Below are 23,141 nucleotides of genomic sequence, written 5' to 3' on the forward strand. Positions count from 1 at the left end.
AAATGTGTGCACTACGTGTGGCTATTTCTTCTAGTTAAAAATTAGTTTAATGCTTAAGTTTGTCTTTGCATACTTCTGTGCCCAAAATCTTAACTGTATTTAATGATTTAAAACTAGCAATCAGATGGGCTTGAATGAGAAAACGTATTTTCTTGGTTTGAATTCCAGTTGATAAATGAAGTTGTATTCCAAGCATTGAGATTTATTGTAGCATCGTAGCAGTATTCCAGAAAGGCATTCCAGAACTCACGATTTCTAGATCGCATTTTAGGAACTACAGTCTACAGAGTAAAAATTCATTCGGGATTTCGAGAGTACTTCGGAAGAGCAAGGTGAGCAAGGTGATGGTGTAGGGAAGAATATTGACATGTATGCTAGAATTTACGTATGTGGTTCGTTCCACATAGTCCTTCAAATGAAATCTTTCCCGAACTACAGCTCAGTATCACCTTAGCGGCTACATACTTAGTAACCCCTGAAATAACGCTCCTGGTCTTATTAAGAAGGGAGTTGTACCTACCTCACAGGCAACTAACACTTTTGGGTCCATGTGGAGCAATAGCGGAGACTTAGCTGCATTTCACCACCTATTAAGAAGTATACTCCTTCATTGTAGAGCAGGTTTTCCCAAACTGTGTTCCGCAGAACAATAGTGTTACGAGGGAAAATAATTGCTGCTCCATGGGAAACCTTTAATAACATGGCGCGTTTTTTCTACGTTTTAACGATACTAATAACTTTTTAATTATATTACGACACATGTGTTATTGTTTACCATTTGAAATCGAAGTTATAGTTCCACAAAACAAGTTTTCTAATTTTATGATATTTTATTAACCTGCCAAATAAGAAAGGTTGGAGAAGAATAATTGCTCCATTCGAAACCTTTAATAACACGGCGTGTTTTTTCCACGTTTTAACGATACTAATAACTTTTTTAATTATATTAAGACTGGTGTGTTATTGATTACCATTTAAAATCGATGTTATGGTTCTACAAAACAAGTTTTCTCATTTTATGAATGAAATGTGTTCCACCAGAGTATCAGGATTCTGGAACTGTTCCGTCAGTTCGGTGACCCCTGTTCCAGAATGATACAGAAATTTGTCTCCATAACCTAATTTCATCTTTCATATGCTACAAACCTGACCGTTAGAAAAACGTCTCATACAAATCTTTCAGCACCAATTCAGATCCCGATGCCACTTTACACTCAAGTGACAAAGGTCATGGATACCGACAAAAAATTTGTCGGACCTCCTTTCCCCCGGCCTAGTGCAAAAACTCTACGTGGCTTGGACTTAACAAGTCGCTGGACGTCCCATGCAGAAAAGCAGAGCCGTGCTGCCTCTACAGATGTCCATAATTGTGAAAGAGTTTCCCATCGAGGATTTGTGCGCGAACTGACTTGTAGATTATATTCGACAAATATTCTTACTATTCATGTCACCCGCATCTCGTGGTCGTGCGGTAGCGTTCTCGCTTCCCACGTCCGGGTTCCCGGGTTCGATTCCCGGCGGGGTAAGGGATTTTCTCTGCCTCGTGATGGCTGGGTGTTGTGTGATGTCCTTAGGTTAGTTACGTTTAAGTAGTTCTAAGTTCTAGGGGACTGATGACCTAAGATGTTAAGTCCCATAGTGCTCAGAGCCATTCGAACCATTTTTACTATTCATGTCGGGCTATCTGTGTGGCCAGATCATTCCTCCAATTTGCCCAGAATGTTCTTCAAACGAATCGCGAACAATTGTGACCCGATGAGATGATATCGTTGTCCGAGAACGTGAAGTCCATGAATGATATCCAAGTAGCCGAACATCCAGAGAACTCAGTGAATCCCTTGTGAAGAACAATATGGAGCCATCACGAACCCGCGTAGTGACTTGTAGACAACTCGAGTCCATGGCTCCCTGAGTAGTCATGAACACAGGAGAGGCTCTGCATTCCATGCTGTGTAGTTGTCAAGGTAATCGCGTAGGTCGTCTGCTGTCACAGCTGATTAGCGTCAGATTTCGCCATACTATTTTAATGGATACGTTCTCGTTCATTCAACATTATTTGAAGGCAGTGTTGCTTGTCTGTTAGCACAGACAACTCTCTGCAACGCCGCTGCTCTTATTCATCAGGTGGAGGCCATCGGCCACTGATTTGTCAATGGTGAGAAGTAATGCCTGAAATTTGGTATTCTCGGCACTCTGTTGACACTATGCATTTTGGAATATTGATTTTCCGAGCGATTTCCGAAACAGAATGTACTATGGGTCTAGTTTCAGCTAAGTCTGTTAATACCGGTCATACCGTCAGAATCACATCACAAACATTTTCACATTAATCACCTGAGTACAAATGCCAGCTTCACCAATGCACTGCCACCTTGCGTACACTATTTTACTGGAGTCTGTATATGTGCATATGGCCTTCCCATTAATTCTGTCACCTCGGTGTGAATTTTATACGCGCTTGCTGCGCGAGGCATTTGAAAATGACTGGCCGTTATAACTGTGTGTGTGAAATAAAAAATAACATACATAATAGTCTATAGTAAGTGTACTAATTAAATGGGTCATTTCGTTGGTAAGAATTTTATTGGTTTCGAGACTGTCTTTGGGTCGATTAAGAAGTTAAAAAGAAGCCTGATATGGTGCTGAAAAGTTCTGTTCCTGCCGGACAATGGGACAATGAGCAGCTAATATATTTTCTGTGCACCGTGAGTATTCGAGAGAACAGAGTACTCAAGAATAAAAATGAATTGCTTCTTTAGATTTCATTTTGGCTGACAATGGTAATATCGTAGCATCTGATGAATTCAGAATAGGTTTTGTCACTGGCTACCCCGTGGTTTTCTGCAGTGGTTCACTTATTATACAGTCGGATGGAGCACGGATAAGGAAGATTAAGCCGAGAAGCGGTAGATGGTTTCCGTCTCTGAGAGCGAGAGAGGTAAAGCAGTGTTCGCAGACTGGATTCACGTTTGAGAGAAGGGGGCTGAAATCCTGAGTCTTGGTTTCGCAAAGCCGCTTAAGGAAAACGCCGCACTGGAAGAGAATGCGGCCTCTTTTCTCCCTCGTCTTCCGTAGTCCGAGTTTGCACCCAGTTTCTACTGATTTTGTCGTGTTTACTTTAGTAAAAACAGCAGTAGCGTCGGTGTTTCGGCATCCGTAAGAAATGCCAGAAGAAAAAGTGGCCGATAGGAGACTGTGACCAGTCTTTCCAGACGCTGCAGAAGGTGTAAATTTTGGTTTCTTTGAAGAGAGATGACCTGATGATTTCTAAATACAATAAAACAAGTGGACAGGGTGATTATGAAACGACGGCCGGGGTGGTCGAGAGGCTTTAGGCGCTTCAGTCTGGAACCGCGCGACCCCTACGGTCACAGGTTCGAATCCTGCCTCGGGCATGGATATGTGTGATGTCATTAAGTTAGTTAGGTTTAAGTAGTTCTAAGTTCTAGGGCACTGATGACCTCAGAAGTTAAGTCCCATAGTGCTCAGAGCCATTTGAACCGTTTTTTATAATTAAACTTTCGCTACTTCAAAGTGACTCCGCCAAAAATCAATCATGTTAGGAGAGCGTAACAGTGTGGGAACTTTTGTAAGAAAATGTGGAAGAAAAATCACGAATAAACCATTGACAGAAACAAATTTTAATTCCCACACGAGAGGGTAACATTTGTTATTTCCGCACAATGTCTACGTTCCAGGTTACAAACGTTGCTAAATGTAACGTCCATTTGCTTCCACGACATCCCAGAACTGCAGTTGAGACTGCTCTAATGCTTCCCGAGATATCCCAGGCGGTATGTTGGGTGCCTCCGTTGCTAAGCTCATCTACCGCGTCCCAAATGTGTGAGGGTCCCCCTGAAAAGACCATGTCCTTCTGGTAAACCAGAAGCCACCATTCTTCGGTTTAAATCTGGTAACCTTGATCGCCACGCAGCTTAGAACGACCAACCAATGATTCGGTTTTTTCTAAGTGTTTTATGGAGTGACTGAGTGGCATCACGAGAAACGTGACTTGTAACCGCGTCGTGCATCGTAATAGTTGAGACCAAAGCACTAGTAGAAGTGGGATTATATGTTGGCGAAGCAGATCACAGTGACGTGTGCCGTTTGCGCTACACATCACTGGTGACTGAGGCCAGATTTCCTCGCGGAGAAATGGACCAGTTATGAACTGTGTCTCCGTCAAGAGACAAAAGTTGGTGCCGAGAGTGATGTTTGTACGGATACCACTTCACAAATTGTTCACAGCACATTTAGAATGGTGGATCACGGAATGTTCAGCTGTTGTGACACAGCTCGGGCACTGCTTGAAGAATGCACATTGCGTTCACCATTCTAGGTCATGGCAACAGTAACTTATTCAACAATTTGCGGCTGAATTTGCCAGTTAATTCTAACTTCCGACCCTGTTCTTCAACCCCAGTGCGGAAAGAGCACCTCTCTGCGTTCCTTTAACGTATCGATGCTCGCGATTAAATATCTTTACGAGTAAAGCTCTACTCACTTTGTCCAGACCCATGTCGAATGTCTGCAACTGTAATGTACGCTGATGCTTGTGTTTCAAACCTATGTCACCGAATCAGTACCGATGCCTAACGCAAGTCATTACACTAACACTGCCAAAAATGTAAATCTTTCAGCGTGTAGTCTGAACATCCTTCCTATAACGTTGGGAACCCATACGGTGAACTTTTTTCTGTCTACAATGGCTCATGTAGCGAAAGTTTTCTTATAACCACCCTGTAGGTAGGATACAAATTAGTAGATCCATTTAATATTGAATGCAGAATTCTTATCCCTCCTTCGCAGGAAAGTAATTGTTAGTAAGGATCACTACTGGTTAGGGATGCGGGGATTCGAAATTGGCACTCGAATCAGGACAGATTCAGTGGAAACACTAACAGCTAACATAGGGCAATGCGAGTACAGTGACCACATCTAATAACGATGTAATTACTGGATTGTAAATGCACCGAAAATCATTTAAAAACACAATTAAACAATTACTTACACAGTGATTTAAATGTACCCACCGATAAATTCTACTTTAAAAAGAACAGTTTAACGACGCCAATGAGCATTAACATAATACGTTATATAAATGTGCCACCAATTAAATTCAATAACAAAAGAATACAAATAATTTAAAGCTGCCAATTAGTATTATGTGAAACAATATTTAAAAGCGCCAATAATAAGTTGGTTTATCGTGAAAAAACATCTAAAACCATAAAGACCAGAATAAATCATGTAATATCAAAAATTATCTTAAACTCACTAACAATAATAATAATAATAATAAGAGCAAAATTACACAAATAAAAATGGTTTAAGGAAACGACTAAGCAGAGCAGACACTGTTGGGTCCCGTGGATTTTGACTTAAAACAAACAGGTTTTCAATGACTCGGGCTAAATTGCATCACAGAATTTAAGTCAACGAAGAAAGCCAAAGACTCTACCCAAAAACCTTGCCTAAATATGGTATTTATATCCGACATCACTTTCCGCGTGGCGTCTCGCTAGTTTTACACATGCAGAATAAAAACCGTTACGTTATAGAGCGATGAAACAGAAAAAAACAATGTTAGCACACGTCAATAGCATCTTTAGACAATTAAGCATCATCTGAAAGAAGGAATCAGCCTTGAATCTTCCTCATGAATAACCAATTGCTAGCCTGCCTCTTTGGCTGAATCGCGCACATTAAACTTAGTGTCAGTTCAGGCGATTAAACACCAAGCGGTATATGACAAAACGCCACGTAGGCGGCATAATAGTTACAGACGAAATCAAATCCTCCAAAGCATACCTGAGTTACCGCTGCCCGTCACACTGTAATTTAGGATAAAGTGAACACAAAAATGATGGAGGCAGTCATATTCCCACTTTGGGTGGTTATTTCACTGGCCCTTGGTACAACTCATTTACTACGCAAAACAGCAAACGGCTGCTCAGAGTTAACTTCCGTTGTGTGATGGTAATAACTGCCACAACACCACGCAGGCAGGTTCACCTCAATAAGTAGTTTCATGTTGGAATAGAATCTGGCTTCACCACGTTAAATTTCCATAACATCAATAGAAATGCTACGAACAAAGCGACGACTCTGTATGTGGCTACCCAATATCTTACGACCTCTGGACCATAAAACCCGCCGCCATTCCTAATCAACACTCTCCACTGCCCTCGGTAGATTTGATGCACTCCTGTTGCTAGCGAAATGGCCACCATTGTACCTTCCAGTCCCATCTCTTCTCGTACGAGATTGTATGTGTCTCATACCCAACGATCCGGAACTCATGTGCTCTCGCTATGTGCCAAGACAAAGAATCGGCATTAGCTTACACAAAATACATCGACACGAACGTATCAGTAAGACGGTTCACTGAACGGCACCAATCTTAAGACTGATCACCAACGAGAGCACTACAAAATGTCAGTGTATGTCTCAGCACATTTCTTTAACTATATCTACAACGATGAGAAAAATGTAGAAGAAAATCAACAAGAGGGTTATTTAAATAGAGGTCGTGTAGTTCAAATGGTTCAAATGGCTCTCAGCACTACGGGACTTAACTTCTGAGGTCATCAGTCCCCTAGAACTTAGAACTACTAATACCTAACTAACATAAGGAGATCACACATATCCATGCCCGAGGCAGGATTCGAACCTGCGACCGTAGCATGAGTCATGTGGAAGATGCCATTTTAGGTTGTATATATGATGAGCAAATGGTGGCTTTCTGACCCTCGTCTTGAAACTCGACGGCTGCTGGCGCTATTGCCCCGAGATCAATTCGAGTGTTTCTGTGTGAAAGGCAAAATAATAAAGTCCACTCAGCATGGTGAAGTCAAACGATAAAGAGCTTAAGCATCGATATTGACACCTTAGAAACCGAAATGACAACACATTGAAAGCCTAGCAACATTTATTTACTGTGTCTCTACCCTCACGCACTTTTAAAATATAACTACTCCTCATTAGAAAAGTCAAAGTAACTGCGTCGTAAGTTACTCAGAACGATGTCTGACAGTGTTAGAAAATGCGAATAACGTGATGCACATGAGGCACAGTAATGACGGACGTTTCACGTGAGCAAAGAAGAATTGATTACATTTCAAGCGTAAAATAACTTTCACTATTGTAAGCAAGCGATGATTCAGAACATTTTTTTAAAATTCATGATTTGAGCAATAACTCTAGCATTATATTATTAAAGCTGTTATGTCCGGTCAAACAACAGACCATCCTCCAGTCTGGGATATATTCGTTGGAACGAGAGTTACATTTTATGTGACTATTCATTTATTGATAGCAAATATGGAATCTATTCTGCAATCTTTGACACAGTTATTTTGAAGAACGCCAGACGTTACTCCATTCTGGCCCTGTGCTTTACCTTGTAAACATTTCAGTTCATATTTAATTCTCATAATTTCCTACATTTCATAATTTTTATATACATAATATAGAGCGTTTATCTGGATACAAATGTTCATGACTGGAGATATGTGCTGTAATTTATGGCTTTTCTTCAAGTACAGGTTTTGTACCATACAGCTTATGGATATACGATGACAGTTTTTGTTTGTGATAGTGGCACATAATTACGGTATCTTGAAAGATACCTGAGGGTTGTCTAATGTTTGACCACAACAGGTAATTTATATTTTGAAAATCTTGATTTTTCAAAAGTAAAAGAAAAAGGTGGTTGACAATAATATCTGTCACGGCAAATGTATAAAATGTATAGTAAGCTACTCTGAGAGCCATTTAACGGTAAATACATTATTGTTAATGTAATAATAAATATTACAAAATTAGAAGGAGTTTGTATTTACACGAATAATTCATTATTGGAATCAACGTTGACATCCTTCAGCGAGCATCATTAACTGCTCCTGTTCAACCCGCATCTTTACTATTCAATTCTTCAGTGAAGTGAAATACTTATATCAAGCGCAGACACAGCCTGCAGAGCAGATAACGACTGTCAGAAAAAAAAATTGTGGAGCGGCCATAATTCGAATGCAACTTTTGTGTGTGTGAATTGTTGGCAGCTCCACAAGTTTATGCAATACTTGTAGCTGAGTGATACGAATGTCGAGAGATTTCTCATAGCTTTCTCTACACGATTGTAGATCATCTGTAACTAAATACCCGAGGCTTCGCAATATACGCAACCTAATAGGGGTTTTTCTTCATTTTCAGTTCTAAAACCGATTGGCGACATGGCGAAAAAATTGACTATTGACATTTAAAACGTTGTATATCGCTTATAACACAAAAAAGCATATACATAACTCATAAACTTTGTATCTGTGAACATAATCCTCCGATGTATTACTTTAGCGACTGTTTTAAACGACAAATTTATAGAGCTACCTTAACAGAGTAAGAACGGGTTTAAACTTCGGTGTTTCCCACTGTAGTTTAAAGTTGCTTTTGTACCAGTCATACGACACGTTTTCCTTGAGGTTATTTCTATTATTATATTTTATTTTGGAGACAGGAAACTTTAACGATATGATAAATTACATTCTTGAAAAATTTGATATCAAAGAATGATTAACGTTACGACTATATGCAGGAGCATGGACAGCACTATAGCCTGCTATTGTTTCTGTTGTTTTGACTTTACCACAGAGATGTTTGTACACACTACTGAGTACGGTATTTATATACACGTAACTATGGGAATTATGACGTGCGCTCCTATTAACAGCAGAGGAAATGCAGAGGACCTGCAGTACACGGTACGTACGAAGTTTGAAGAAGTCTAACTTCCGACACGATTGTTTGGAATCCTTAAATTTACAAGTATAGATAGTGAATGGAGCATAGTAGTGTAGCTTCATATTACTTGCGACTTTAAAAGAAAAGACAAACACTGAAAGCATTATACAGTTTTCACACAAGATGATTCTGGCATTTTTGGAGCGTTGCTAGTGCCGACCCAAAAGAAAGTAAACTCTGGGCTCTAAACTGGATAACCTTAGGTGCCTTTGGGCACTTGTTCACTTCGCTACTGTGAGAAACACTTATTCTACTACAAGTTCTGTGCTGTTGTGAACTACCTACAGGATGCGATAAACAAATGAGTGAACAAATAACATGTTCATCTATTATTGTGAAACAGCAAAATGTCACAGATTGACGATATATTGACTTGCACACTGTTAAGTTTAAGAGTTTTGGAAGCCAGCGAGTGCACTCCAAGACATGAAAACAGAGACACAATGCAGAGAGCAGGCAAAGTGTTGGCGCCTTTGTTACCGGAGATAAACAGTGATGCTAGAGCCATGCGAACTGCATATGCACTGGGCACCTGCCCCACGGGAGATGTTTCATTTGAAAGAATTGACTGGTTATACTGTCCACCTCGTAGACGATGCTGTAAGGAGTCACAGTAGAAGATGGTCGCAAAACGGCACGTCTTATCACAGGCAGCAAGCTTGATACCTGCCTCTGTGAACGGCAGCGTCAGTGGGTTTACACAAGAAAGATTGAGACAGGAAAAGGGTAACAATGCTGCATCAGCGGTTACCACTGGCAAGGCCTCAGGACGGAACCAAGTTACGTAGAACACTGTTGTTGATAGCCATAATAGGAAGGCCGGTGAAGTATAGCTTCCAGGCGAACGTTGTACCTATCGGGCGTAGCGTTTGATAATGCGAGAGCCCGAAACATTGCAGCTTACAGAGTGGGAGGAGGGAAACGACCTAAAGGTGATTGGCCAGAGATACCAATGAGGTGCAGAGCCCAGCTCCAGATTGACCGACGCGCGCAAAGTGTTAATGGACTGGCTGCAGATAGAGAGAAATAGTGCCCCGGCACAATGCTTTAAAACGCACGTTTTTTGTACCCAGAAGACTTCTCAGTCAGACATTTGGGACGCCAACTCTGTGGCGCTAGTTACTAGCCTCTGGTAAACTCCGACCAGTGTGTTTTCTTACTTAGGGTGCTACTCTCTAATTCTGTACATTACAATGCTGCTAATGGTAGCTGGCTGGCTGGCTCTGAGCACTATGGGACTTAACTTCTAACGTCATCAGTCCCCTAGAACTTAGAACTACTTAAACCTAACTAACCTAAGGACATCACACACACCCATGCCCGAGGCAGGATTCGAACCAGCGACCGTAGCGGCCGCGCGGTTCCAGACTGTAGCGCCTTTAATAATGATAGCTATTTCTGTTATCTCTTACCCTACGAAGTTAGACATTGAATTCTGTTGTGCATCCACTTTCATCTTTAGATTTTTCTCTTTTTTAGAATTAGCTGTCAGTATAGTGCTCCGACTGTAAATTAATAGTGTTATTCACACCTCTGACTTCTTTGAGACTCTTGCTGTGGACATCCTACAAAGTCCCAAAATCCGAGCCTCCCGTAGGTGCCCTGTGACAGTACTTGGAGCTGATTCAAGCATTCAGACTACCTTGACTGGAGGTTTGTCTTTCTGAATTTTGCCCCAAACCACTCGGAAAATATATACTGATCAGTAACCTCGTGTCTTCCCTCTATCTTGTGTTAGGAGCTGACAAGCGCTTCTACGTAATGTGTTTGCTGTTACATACGGCCATCATTTTGCCAGAGCATAACAAAAGACATTGTCCGCTCTCTTCCTTGTGCTATGATAAGATTTCGTTATCCTGGTAAGTGGAACGATAAAACTCCAATGTAAACGGACATTACAAACTTTACAGTGGTATCATTGGACCTAAAAGGTGCGCTATACTTACCCAGAACTGTGAATGGGATTTACAGTAACAACGTTAACAGATGTTACTGCATGCTGTTTCCAAAACACAGACATTCTGTATCAAAATACAGACTGTTTCCAATAGAACTAATGTATTACGTGTACACACCCAGAACTGTGAATACGGTTTACACCAACAGCACTGACTGTTGTTTGCTGAATGCTGTATCCATGGACAAAACAAAGGAACGTGTCCTGATTTCATGAGTTTACTGTATTCTGTAGGTCGTCTGTAACAGAAGAGTTAGGGTGTTTCACAATGGTGAAGATGAAGTAGTGCTAATAGATCTTCAGGTCTGCATTTTTGAGCCCACGTGTACTGGAAAATTTTGTCTGGTGTTCGCCGATAATACCACGTCTTAAAGTATGGAATACTCTATAATAACAGCATACTTGGGAATTTATAGGAAATCGATTACAAAGGTACTGTGCGTGAATTTAAAGCAATAAAGATGAACGATGATTAAAAACTTGCAAGGCAGATAATACTAATAGCTACACCTTTATTCGACGTACCCACATCTTGCATCTCTAACGATTCAGCAGTACGATCCAGACTTAAACCGTGGACGTAGGCGATACCTAGCAGTTGGTCACTGCTAATGTTGCCTGAAGACAGCGTCAGCCCAGTTTACAGCAGCACACAAAACCGACCCCCTGCCCGCCACCTCAGGCGGACAGCATCGAAGCCACAGGTGCTCGTCATGGCACAGTGGACACAGACACAGTGAAGACCCGTGAGTATACATTCTGAATGTTCAGTTTTTATATTCAGATAAATACGAGACTGTGAAATTGATAGCATCTGCTGTATCACAGTTATGATTGTCAATATATTTATACAGCTACAGCCATAGTCTATTCTAGTAATAACAACAATAATAATAATAATGTGCATAAATTGTATGAAAAATTTACAAGACCCCTAATACATGTATTAGTTAACTAATTAACTCTACACAACAACTTACGGTAATAATGCACTTCCTTATTAAATGCTTACTTGTAGTCAAGCTTACTTGATTTCGTCACTTTATCAGTGTTCTGGAGATCCTAGTTCCTCTGCTGCTAACTTTTCCTAGTAAGAGACTCAAAAGAGGTTCATCTTGGCACTGCACACGAAATCAGACTCATACAGAGTAAACAACCAACTCCAAACATTCACGGCAGTTTAGGGAAATGACTGAACTCAAGTAGTACTGTCTACCAACATGGTCTCTTCACTAGCATACAAATGAGGCGCTGAGAACCACAAGGGCCGAAAGCACACTGTTTTCGAGCCCACATTTATGAGAGTATCAGAGAAACCAGTGAGAAAGCTTTTCATGGATGTCCATATATATAACGTGGACCTAAAGCACAGACAAACCTGACCATCATAATAACAACGACAGATGTCAAAAGCATGAAAAAATGCTGTAGTCTCATAATCGACGGAAATGTACTTCATGATTCTCAGAGCCTCAAATGGATTACTGTATGATAAAATCCAAAACCTAATATACTAGATATTATTCAGAATCCCCCCAAAACAAGGTTTTCTATCAGTATAACTATTACATATGTCCGATCTAATTTTACTATGTAATGAGTCAACTGATATATCTGAGGACTGTGCTGTGCTACCGTCTAGTGGGATTTATGACAACTGTATGGGGATAATAGTCTGCTGTAGTGTGCTTCCACCTGATGACATTTACGTAAAGTAACAGTTGAATGGTAAGAGCTAGCTGCGCACGCCGTCAAAAGGGAACATTGTTGAACTAATTCTCATGTATCTAGCGCGTAAGGCAATAACGTCACGCTAGTTGCGCATACAGGAAACCTCCTTAAGGCCAGAACAACTGTAGTTGTGATAGCGTCACTGATACCAAGTTTCACGGAGTCTAGATTAGTTGCAATGTGGCACGCGCAGCTGATTTAGTGCCGTTTATTTCAGATTTCAGCAGCTATATTATGTTCAACAGCATACAAGAAAAATAACCAACAAATCCCCAAAGTGTGGGATCCTCACCAGGTAGGATTGACGGAGGACATCGAAAAAGTGCAAGGAAGGGCATCCCGTTTCGTGCTATGGCGCAATAGGGGCGAGAGTGTCATTGATATGATACGCGTGCTGGGGTGGCAGACACTGACACAAAGGCGGTTGTTTTTGAGGCGACATCTATTTACGCAATGTCAATCACCAACTTTCACTCACGAATGCGAAAATATTTTGTTGACACCCATCTACGTAGGGAGAAATGATAATCATAATAAAATAAGAGAAATCAGAGCTCGAACGGAAAGATTTTGGAGTTCATTTTTCCTACGTGCCATTCGAGAGTGGAATGGCAGAGAAGTTGTATGAAAATGGTTCGATGAACCCTCTGCCAGGCACTTAAGTGTGAATTGCAGCGTAACCATGTAGATGTAGAATGTGTCAAAATTTAGTGTCTTTACATGTTATTGTGCTCTGACACGACAGTGGCCACTGCATAGACAGCCATAGCTTCAAAGTATGGCAGAAGTTATTCCGTTTTTGTCAAAGTAATACAATTCAAAAGCAAACACATCGTAGATCGGACAGAGTGTTCTTTTAGACGGAGTTTGTTGCATTTTGAGCCCAACATTTCGTACGATGTTAGAATCTTCGTGTGAGCATTCATTGTTATCAGCGAACTGTATGTCCCGTGTTATGTGATAATGTAACCAGAATTTAGTGTCTCACCACGGACTTGATAGGGGAAGCGTGGCGGTAATGGAGTACTATTTTGTGTTAGGTTTGTGGATAATCCTACGGAATAACCGAACAATCTTGTGGTTGTCTATTAATGGAGACGTTACCGACATTTGCCTGAAGCGATTTAGAAGAATTACGGATGTCCGGAGGGGGTTAGAACCGTTGGCCTTCCAAATGCATCAAGTCATCCTTGTGTTAGATGAATGTAATAACATCATTATCGTGCTACAATGTGTAACATACAGTATATTAATGTATTAACACTTATTATGTAAAATATAATGTTTACGATAAAACTGGGTGACGCATCACGTTGACAATAAAAGTAGTCGAACGTCCGATCAGTTAAGCCGCGCCTTTCTATGTATGCTTAGAGTGGGCTTCAGATGCACGTTTTGCTAGCGCTAAGACAGTGTATTTTTATTTGTATTTTAAAATGTTTGTCCAAAAGTATTAAGTCGTTAATGCTTTGGGCCAAGAACATAAATATGGCACAAGGGTCATAAGTTTATCCTGGTACTAAGCGTTTACTTTCAAATATCTGTTATCATGAGTCTTACCGTATGGTCCCCATTCTAACCACAAACTTAGTGCGCTATGAACGATGCCACATACTGTAGTGATGATGATGATGATTACGCGCATGAACATCCGATGCTAATAATAACTTCATTAACCGTTAAACCCTTTAATATTAACAGCCAAATATATCACCTGTGGAGGATCTATCAATGGGCAACGGTTTACGGAACAATAGCAGAATTTTTTATAAGTGACCTGAGGAACTAATTCATTTATTCAAATTAGCATAAAGAACAGAACATTCTCTAATGGAGAGGATATTTCGATGATATTACTGTTTATACTGAAGTGCAGCCGGCGAAATACGAGAAGAGGCAAGAAAGATGAGCTGCATGGGCCTTAAACCTAAATGCACGGTCTAGCTAGAAAGAGAAAAGATCAAAATCTTCCTGGATAGTTTAATTACTCACAATTATAAGAGACGAAAGACAGGTAATCATAGGACCATAAATACGAAGTCGTCTCATCACAGAAGGCTTAAGTACTACTTCTTCAAGTGTAAGATAAAATGAATATTGAACTTACATTCGGATGACGGGACTCAAAAATATCTTCATGATGTTATGCATTTAGATCATGCAAATGAGTACAGCAGACATAGTAAACATGTACATTAAAATAACAAACACAAATTGTACTGGAACAGGGATGAATAGGCATAACAGTAACGCTGCGATAACATTTATTTGTGCTCATTCCGAAAGGACTGCCTACAGTTTCAAGAAAACTGAAATCATTGTAGGCTTATAAACCAAGATAAGTCGGTAAATAGGCTACCCCACAAAACTTGGATAAAACTCGATGGCCACAGTCATTTAAGAATGTAACGATTGTGATATATTTTGTATAAGCCTGGTCAAACAGGAAGGGAGAGCGTGCTCGTATGATGTATCGATGGCGCACTGGCGACACGTTTAAAAGGGTAGAAATATAGTTTAGAAAATAGACGTGAGAGTATCAGAGTGTTGTACAGAGCACGGAAATAGCATGCCATAAACAACTGGAGGAAAATTTGACCCAGGAATACTGAGATCCAGAAACAATTTTGAGCTAATTCAGTGTTAAGATGGCTTTGGGAAATTTTTCGATAACACGTTTGGCGTGACGTTTTCAGACTGCGGCGCGCCCTCGAGCTTTTTCCTGTGCCACGCCGCACTTCGAATCTACTGGGACAGCAGAACTCCCGTTGGTTGAGCCAATACCGGCAGACTCTAGGTGGATGTTGCTGGTTACATAGCTAGATGCATATACCTTCCAGGACATACTGAAATAAATTATTCAGTTCTTTGTACTCTGCTTTAACGAATTTACATATTTCAGCATGTTATACGGCCACATTTCCATACGTAGTGTCCTGTTTTAATGGGTCCGTGTAATAATAAAAACAAATATTGACAAATTAAAAATATACTACTTTAGTATGTCTTCTGAACACGACCCTGACTGCTAAAATAAGATGTTTTATTTTACTACGCAGTCGAAAATACACATTCCCAGATTATCGGTTTTGATCGCCTGAAATAGCCCTATTCAAATCGACAAAAAAGCTAACGCTGTTACATAATTTCAGATGTCACAATAAAACACTTTTAGTGCTGCAAAATAAAGAGAGAGTGAATTCTCGCTGTTTCACAGGTGGGCCACGCATTGCCACTGACGTAAATGTATTCTCCTATACTGTACGTACCAAAATCTCAAAATAAATATAAAATAATAATCCAGAAACTACCGACATCTAGCAGTGGTTACAAAACCATTGCAAATTTATAGTGTGGGAACCTCTTTCGTAAAACGAGAAGCACAAACATTCAGACTAAAATTTCTTTACTCTTTTGTAACAGATTTGATTCTTACTTTTTCTGATATAAATTTCATAAACACGTGAGTAATATAACAGAGTAATTGACCGTTTAACAGAGGACACTGCCTCTTCAATTGATTGCTTGTTTACATCATGCATGGTATAATAATGGACAGTCTATAAAATGATTAACACATGCCCCTCGGTGAACCTTTAGAACTATTGAGGACGACTGAATTCGTCTTGGAATTTATATTTTTCATTTTCAAGAAAGACTACTATTGCCTGAAAGACAGTTTATTTATAGCCTACGTGTTTAGAACTCCGATAACAGGTGTATTATATATTAACAGCAAAGAGAAAAAAGATCTGAAAACAACCAAGACATAAAGAACAAACTCATATGTACATCAATGAAATGAACACGTGTCAGTTTTTTATAAAAATTCATTTATATATGAAAATACTGAGTATTCATTTTTCAAAAATTTCTCCTCGTGCAATGTGTACTTTGGAGAGTGTAATCAGCTGCTGAGGAGTACCGACTGTATTTGATCCAGAGCTGTGCATATGCACTGTGTCGTGAAACTAAGCTTTAAATTTACTGAAATACTGAACCTGAAATTATGAAAAGTGATTTAATTAAATGTCAAACAAAGCAGCTGTGTACTCAGTAAAAACTGTTCAACTGAAAATCGTTGCTGAAGTACTTTACAAAAGTTGCCTGGCATGAAGTGCGATTTTTGACTTGAAATGTCCACGAAAATAAAATATTGCTTTACTAAGAAGAAAAATAACTGTTTGAGGTTATCAGCACTGTTCACTGTAAAGTAATCTGTTTGCTTAGTACAACAACTGATAATTCTGACTACGAACTCTTTCCTCATAAGAAAGGAAAATGGGATATACCCGGAAATAAAAGTGTATTACGTCATGATCAGCAGGTTGTTTTGTATCTGGTGTACTACAGATGCAGCACCTAAATAAAAAATAAACTAATGAGTACAACATCTGTTTTTGCTTGTAAAAACCAACCCGTAGATTAGTGTGGCGTAAGATGCAATACACACAGGGCAAAATATTCGAAACGATAGTAAGGATGATGCATGAAAGGTTTTACTTTGAAGAAAGACGTTCCTGAAAAATTAAACTGATTATTGTCAAAAAAAGACTGTACAACATAAGAAGGTCGTAACAATTACGCAATTCTCTCAATACAAAAATTACAGACTTTCCACACAATTACATTATTTGTAACATAGAGCAAACAAAGAGATGAGATTAACACTAATCGTAGTATTATTTGTTGTCTGAGGGACATATATTTCCATGAATTAATAGTTCTGACAAACAAACAAGCATTTATTCTTGTGGGTGCATTTTTACAATGAAAAATTTCTCCAAAAGTAATTTTCCATCAGTAGAATCAATAACAAATTTTTACAAACGTCTCCTTCTCTAGAAACTTAACCTCTCGCTACTCTGCTCCAAACAAAAATGCCCCAACACTGCAAAACTGACAGGAGAGCAAGTGGACCAGAAATAAACACAGAGTTAAGAATCTTATTCGCTATTCGTGCAGTGTTTTGTCTCAGTACAGCGAAGGTGAATTATTTGCAATGGCAGAAAACATATGAAAAACTTAAACATGATATAAATCTGTTTGCGCAGGAAATGTGCAGAATATGCGCAGAAACAAAATTTACTCCACATTTTGATGTAGAATAATCGATGACCTTTTTTCACCTTTATAAGCGCTCTTTTGAGGATATCGTAAAATAATTTTTCTGCATGTAGCCTGCTGCGTAACAATTCTGATATTACTGAGGTCAAAACTCTTACAAGATCATATCAACTGTATTGAATGAATAGCAAACGTTTCTTTCCTTTCATAGGCCTGTTAAAAATTGCAAAGAGAGACTAAAACTTTGTCTCTGTAACTCATATATGATTATGATTGTTGTTTCTCCAAGTTATAGTTAATCTTATTATCTGTGAAAAGAAAAGAGGTGATTTTGTTTCCTTGTTTTCTCTCTTTACAGTGGTACGATGCAAATGTACTTTGCCTATAAACTTTAACCAATAATAATTGAAGAGTTTATTTCACAATGTCTTTTAATTTGTAATATAATTAACCTTCAGTTCTCCTGCTGTAATTGTTCGAAGTAAATTAATTTTGGACAGTTAATTTATATTGGAAGGGACTTGCGTGCTGACGCAACGATCAAGCGCCATAAGCACCCTGTCGTTAGTTCTTTACCTTTTGAAGGCGAGGTGTGTGTTTGGCAAAGTCCATTGAAATTTTTAGCAAAGCAATCCCCCTTATATGCTTACTAACGACGTACAAGGTTATTCATCACCAAGGACGCCGCTAACCAACGACGATCGTTTTGGTGTGGATTTAATTAGCATTTATGTTGTAGGTGGCCAAATCAAGAAGCCTGACTTTGTACTAGTGTCAATAAGAAATGGAAATAATTGTGTCTTCTCCTTTTTACCGCCTTTGAAGGAGATTTCCTTTCTTTAAAACTCTACTATACCTCCCAACAAAAAAATCTCACAGTTTATACGTAATTTTAACTTCAGAAACCACTTCACCTTTGCATCTCGAGTAATAGAGGACACCATATTTTTCGGTATATACATGTAGCAGACTTGTGTGGGCTCAGTAATGCCATATTCATCACCGTGAATGCTATAAGCACATATTTCGCTTGTAAGCTGCATAAGATTTTCCGTTTGCTGATGATGGAAACAGATATTAAGAAAGAACTACGCCTGTTGTAACAAGTTGCAGACGAGAATAATTTTCATGCGACCATTACAGACAGAAGCGATAACGATAAAATATGCTATTAAATAAAATTTAATTGCGTCCAATGAACTCCTGCAAATAAATCGAAACAAAGGAATTTAAATTGCTTATAAAACCGGAAAAAACTTAAAAGTTCGTTCTGGAATGAGAAGAAACTACCAATAATAAGGTCACCAATTCTGTGTGTACGAAATTACGTGGGATAACTGTAAAAGAGATGTCACACAGGTCAAACAAAAAGAAATTTTCTAAAGCGTTGTAGAGGACGTACAACAGTAACAATACATAATGGGGTTCTCAATAGCAATGTGATAAGAATAAGGTTAAAAGCACAACTCTCAAATATTTGCACACAGTCAGCAAGGCGTATTATCTGCACCCAACGCAAACGCTAGATATTCATGCAGTATACGGGAAGGAACCGGATGAACTACTGAAGGGACGGATTAAATCATTACGGACACGTTTTTTAACATTTAGTTACCTCCGGCTGTAGAAATCTGACAACAGTAAACCATATGCCGGATACACCGGTGCACCCGTCCCGTTGCTGACTCCTGCGAGATTCTACCGGCTGCGTTCTAGACAAAAAAAGCAGTCAAAGTGGCCCTGTAGTGGACCTACGCCAACACGCCGTTGTACTTTATAAATTTTTGTAATGCTCATATAATCAAAAAAATGTGTAACAACAACTAACGATATATTGGATAAAATGTTTATGCTCCTCATTATTAAGAAACAGGTTAATATACGTAATTTAAGTACCATTAGACTCCGACGGTGGCTGACATTTAGTTTTGGTTTCCAGTTCTATTTTTAAAAATGCAGCTCACTTGTGAAGCAACTGTATCGAAAGATTTTATTATCTTCTTATATTACAGTACTAAATGTATATCTTGACAGTTTAAGAAGCTCGAAACCGGCAATGTGACTGTGTCGGAAAGTTACAAAGTTAACTACTTATTAATCACAACAGCATGTTAAAATAAAAGAAATTTATATTAACGTTTTATGAGGCACTTGCATATGTATGATGGTAAAGCAGATTAAATGAATAGTAGACGTCATATTTAGGGCAATTCCACATTAACGTTTCGCTGCCTTCTGAAGTGATAATTTTATTGATGAGTAACATTACCCATTTAAGTTTAATTTTACAGTTCAGCTTAGAACATCTCATATTAAAGAAAAATCTGTCATTCCATGAGGGCGACTTGAACAAAAAATTCAAAGCAAATGGGTGCCATGCCCGCGACACTGGCGGTATCTTCGTAAATTTTTTGAACTGACTGCTGAAGCCTCACATGGGTTTTATTCATGCTGACACTGACAATTGTTCCATATCCTCTAAGAAAATCAAACTTTGAACTGTTTAAATTTTCTTCTTCTGTAGCGTAAAAGTCTTAACAGTCTTATCTTCTTTTAATTTTAACTGCGAATCTGCCAACATCAGTTGCTGAAACGACGTTATAGCAAATGAAATACGTTAAGCGGTGTAAGCCGATTTATTCAGAGAATACTCATAATGACGGCAAGCTCACTTTTTAAATTACTAGAACCGCGCGACCGCTACGGCCGCAGGTCGGAATCCTGCTTCAGGCATGGAAATGTGTGATGTCCTTAGGTTAGTTAGGTTTAAGTAGTTCCAAGTTCTAATAAACTGATGACCTCAGATGTTCTAGGGGGCTTATGAGCTCAGACGTTAGGTCCCATAGTGCTCAGAGCCATTTGAACCGTTTTTTTTTAAATTACTGACAAAGAATTAAATCTGATTGTAAATCAAAAAAATACATACATGAACTACAGATAACGTCAGCATAAATCACATAACTAATTGCGAAAAGTGGCATCGCAAGCTACTAACATTCTGGTTACAGACATTGCGTGTCAGGAGAGGGCCATTGTTCCAAGCTACCATATATCCATCGCACCTTACACGGCATGTTACTCAACATGGTAATGAACTTGAAAGCTGTCGTCGTAATTGAAAAAAATATGTAATCTTGATATAAATGAAACCAAAATATTACCCTCTATACCATGTAATTAATTCATCTTCTAAATAAATGGTAAGGTGTTAGTTGTTTGGAATTAATTTACTTCCAGTTGCCATAGTTTATATGGGTATCGGTTGAATAGCGCAATACCTCAACAACTCACCGGCATAATACATGCTTAAGAAGTGAAATACAGTCTGTTGCCGTGACAGCCATGAGCTGTGGTCTTGTCACCATTAAATTTCATCCTATATGACCAGCTAACGTGTGGTTATCTCGATCAGTTTTTGGGCACTAGTTATAGCCAAATAAGTGGGAAGTCTAACATCCCTCAGGGTTGGCACTATATGAGAGTGAGCTATAAGCAGAGTAGCAGAAATATGAACCTTACACATTTCGAATCCTGTGTGAAACTATAACATAGCCTATAGATGTTGTTTGCTTAGATTGCACACAATATGTACATAATGTATTACAGCAAATGGCGAAAATTGTCAGGGGTGAAAACATTTGATAACAGAAGCAAAAGTTTTCCGTTAAACAAAGATCCGTTAAAGGAGCCATTTGCGATATAATTTTTAACGTGTGATTACGAACTGCCACTACCTTCTGTGCAAAATTACGTCACAAGTGTATATTCGTAAATGTAAACGTTTCGTTTAAGACCCATACTATCTGAGCTCTTATTACATGAATGACTACAGCTTAGGAGTGCGGCAGATGCAAGATCGGGCATTGGAATCTTTTGATGCTGAATTAATGCTAGCGATGACAACTTTAGGAGGGGGGATGGTTTTATGTCCATCTTTAGTATATTTTTACCCTAGTCATGTACATTATATTTGAAAAATTTCGAATGATTATTTATTGTTTTTCATTGTTTATTCTCCCTGTTAGTATTATTATTTCAATTTTTTTCATTTAAACTTAAATCAAAAATTTCAGTAGTAATGGTAGTAGATGCGAATGCTCACAGTGTATAGTACGTCATACTCAATATGTCCAGATTTGGACGCTACTGATGCTTTAGCTCTCTTTAAAAAGTATAATGTTACTAAAAATCAACAACAACTAACGAAATTTGTGTTTTTTAAAACTTATGTGGTGTTCATAAAGGACCCCCGAGTTTTTAGTCTAGTTACGGAATATGTATTGATATTACTAGTATTAAGATGACAAATGTCACCAAAGCGGATTGGTCGAGCGATGGGCGGCTTGACTACCCAAAGATCTACTGACCTCAATCCTCTAGATTTTTCCGTGTTTGAAAGACTTGTGTAGTGTAGTATGCAAATGTGAAGACGACTCGTGGAATGGCTCCGTCAACTGAGATACATTTGCACTGAACTGAGACGTGTTGCCGGCCGAAGACTGTGGAGTAACCTTCATTCTGGTAAAGGCCTTGTGGAATAGGATAGGTATTGGGCAGAGTTTCAGGGTACTCTCTTGCCCTTGGGAGTGGGAGAAGCTCCCCTAAAGGCGGAAGAATCAACAGTAATGAACTGCATAAGAATATGGAAGGCAATGAAAACATCTACGTTAAGGACACATAATGTGTATTTACAGGATATGTGGCCTGTATTCCAAATTGCCATGATGATCTCCCCACTGGAAAAGATGCGGATCGCAGGGAGAGGACTGCTAAGGTGGATGTGACAGGCGACTATGAGGAAAAGATTCAGTAACCAAAGAAAGGATAACGTTCTACGATTCGGCGCGTGGAATATTGCAAGTTTGAAACTTGGATTCGTCACAAAAAGGAAGGTAGGATGGAGAGTGAACAGTTCAGTGATGGGGATGTTCTCATGAGGATCGACAGCAAACCAACAACGATGATGATAGTTCAGGTACAAATGCCAACGCTGCAAGCTGAATATGAAGAGCTAGACAATGTATATAAAATTGTCGAACGGGTAGTTGCATATATAGACGAAGATGAAAATTTAATAATCATGGGACACTGGAATGAAGTCGTAGGGAGACGTTGAAGAAAGTTTTGCCGGAGAATATGGGCTTGGTAGTAAGAGGGAGAGAGAGAGAGAGAAAATAAACACTAGTTGAATTCTGTAATAAATGTCATGTAGTAATAGCCAAAACTCTGTTCCGTAATTACAAGAGGAGGAAGTGTACTCGCCAAAGGTTGGGATATACAGGAAGATTACAGTTAGATTACATCATGCTCAGGCAGAGATTCCGAAATCAGATATTAAAGTTTAAGGCATACCAATGTCACAATTCAGTAGTGGTGAACAGTAGGATGAAGATAAAACGATTAGTGTGGAAGAATCAATGAGCGAGGAAGTGGCATTCGGAGGTACTAAGAAATGAAGAGTTACTCCTCTTGGTTCTCTAAGGTTATAGATACTGTGGTAAGGAATAGCTAACTAGGCTGTTCACATGAAGGGGAATCAACATTTCTCAAAGGGGCAATCGCAGAATTTATAAAGAAAAATATTTGT

The sequence above is a fragment of the Schistocerca cancellata genome, chromosome 7 (genome assembly GCF_023864275.1).
Source record: "Schistocerca cancellata isolate TAMUIC-IGC-003103 chromosome 7, iqSchCanc2.1, whole genome shotgun sequence".
NCBI classification, from domain to species: Eukaryota; Metazoa; Arthropoda; class Insecta; order Orthoptera; family Acrididae; genus Schistocerca; species Schistocerca cancellata.